This window comes from Benincasa hispida, chromosome 6 (assembly GCF_009727055.1).
Source record: "Benincasa hispida cultivar B227 chromosome 6, ASM972705v1, whole genome shotgun sequence".
NCBI classification, from domain to species: Eukaryota; Viridiplantae; Streptophyta; class Magnoliopsida; order Cucurbitales; family Cucurbitaceae; genus Benincasa; species Benincasa hispida.
In genome coordinates, this window is record NC_052354.1 from 14,405,229 (window position 1) to 14,408,046 (window position 2,818).

Consider the following 2,818-nt stretch of genomic DNA (forward strand, 5'->3'; position numbering starts at 1 on the left):
TCATGCGTCCTTAAACAGAGTTGGCCAATAATACCCACTTTGTAAAACTTTTGCTGTTGTGCATTGTCCGCCGAAATGTCCGCCATAGGGTGAGTTCATGACATTGAAAAAGTATATGCTGAAAGGCAGTCTCTGGCACACAGAGTCTCAAGATCTAGTCTGGTCCTTTTTTGTTAAGATTCGGCTCGTCCCAGTAAATAGGATTTACATTCATGAGTGAGCTACTTCTTTTGGTGGATGTGTAATTTTCCAGAATGTTTCAGACGCAACGAAATTGATCAATATCTGATCATACCTATCGGTAGTTCTTTAATTTTAAGAACCTGTTCGTCCGGGAAGGATGTGTTCAACCATCCCGACTGAATGCGGTCCCACTTCAGGATTCTCTAATGTCGACAAATGGTTAGCAACCTGGTTCTCTGTTCCCTTACGGTCGATTATCTCCATATTGAATTCTTGGAGTAGGAGAACCCATCGGATTAGCCTAGGCTTCGCATCTTGTTTGGTCATTAAATATCTTATTGCCAAGTGGTCGGTGTGAACTATAACTTTGGATCCCAATAAGTAAGGTCTGAATTTTTCAATTGCAAAGATTACTGCTAGAAGCTTCTCTCTGTGATAGTGTAGTTCGCCTGGGTGAAGTTCAATGTTCTGCTCGCATATGCGATGGGGTGTAACATTGTCTTTTCCTTCTATGCTAACACTGCCTCCATCGCATAACCACTGGCATCACACATCCATTTGAATGGCTTTGTTCAGTCGGGTGCGATCAAAATAGGCACTATAATTAATGCGTCCTTCAATGCTTTGAATGCGGTGAGGCATTGTGAATTAAAGTGAAAAGTTCTGTCAGCTTCTAGCAATGCATTCAAGGGTCGAGCTATTTTAGAGAAGTCCTTCACAAATCGCCTGTAGAACCCTGCATGTCCTAAGAAACTCCTTAAAGCCTTCACATTTGCTGGTGGTGGAAGCTTTTCAATAGCCTAAATTTTTGCTTTATTCACCTCTAGCCCCTCCATTGAAACCTTGTGCCCAAGCACAATTCCTTTTTTAACCATGAAATGACATTTCTCCCAATTCAGCACCAGATTGGTCTCTTCACATCTTTTTAGTATCGTCTCCAAGTTTTTTAGACAGACTTTATACATTTGCCCATAAACTGAGAAATCGTCCATGAAGATTTCCACTGAGTCCTCGAGATACTCGGAGAAGATTGCCATCATGCACCTTTGAAACGTGCTCGACACATTGCATAATCCAAACGGCATGCGGTGAAAAGTGAACGTTCTAAATGGACAAGTGAATGTGGTCTTTTCTTGGTCTTCTGGTGCAATCATAATCTGGTTATAGCCCGTATACCCATCAAGAAAACAAAAATATCCATTCCCTATTAGCCAGTCGAACATTTGATCAATGAACAGTAAAGGGAAATGATCTTTCTTAGTCGCCGCATTGAGCTTCCGGTAGTCCATACAAATTCGCTAGCCATTGACGTCCTCATGGGTATTAACTCATTGTTTATGTTTGGGACTACTGTCATTCCACCCTTCTTGGGAACGCATTGCACGGGGCTAACCCACATGCTATCAGAGGGTATATAATGTCGGCGTCTAACCATTTAATGATCTCTTTTTTTACAACCTCTTTCATCGCAGGATTCAGTCTGTGTTGACGTTCTATAGAGCCTTTCTGGTTTTCTTTGAGCTGAATTATGTGCATACAATACGTCGGGTTAATACCTCTAATTTCTTTAATATATTTCTTCAAAATACTGAGCATCACATTTTCTTTTTCTTCCGGTAACACAGAAGATATTATTACTGGCAAGGTTTCATTCTAGCAAAGGAAAACGTACTTCAAATGATTTGGCAGAGTTTTCAGTTTCAGTGTGGGTGGTTGCTCTAAGGAAGGTTTATGTGTTTTTCTCTCTTCATTCAAATTCAACTTTTCGTCACTGTTCACTGTCTCTGTTATTACACGATAGGTTTCTAAGGATGTTGTCGCATCCTCTCTTTCTTCATCTTCTTCTTCGGACTCCAACTCTTCATCTTAATTGTGTTCATTGTCAGAATCTGGTAGGCCTTCATCTTCTGGAAACTTCATTGCCTTGATGATGTTAAACCTGAGCTTAATTTCCATTGATGCTCATCGTGATCTCTCCTTTGTGCACATCTATTTGAGCACGACCAATATACAAGAATGGTCGTCCCAATATGATTGACACATCTTTGTCTGCCTTATAATCTAGAATGATGAAGTCTGCAGGTAGAATGAATTTATCGATTGTGACCAAGACATCCTTCAACTTTCCTTCAGGGTGTACTAGGGACCTATCTGCAAGCTGAAGAGTCACCGTCGTGGGTGTTAGCTATCCTACATTCAATTGTTTGAAGATTGAAAGGGGCATTAAATTTATGCTTTCCCCAAGATCGCATAATGCTTGACCGATGTAGATCCTTCCTATTGAGCAGGGTATCGTAAAGCTGCCTGGGTCGCGCATCTTCGGTGGGATTATAGTAATTGATTCTTGTGTTAATGCCACCGTAGCGGATTTTCCTGTGCTTATTTTCTTTGACACCATATCCTTAAAAAACTTGGCATATTTCGGCATCTGCTCCATCGCTTCTGTAAATGGAATATTGATGTGTAGTTGTTTTAATATTTCCAAGAAGCGATGATACTGACCTTCATCGTTTTGCTTCTTTTTCAACCTTTGAGGGAATGGGGGCAACTGTACTTTCACTGTTCCATGGTCTAGAGACTTAGAGGTGGTCGCAACTTCAGGTTCCATCATCTTGGGCTCTTCTGACTCATTTTG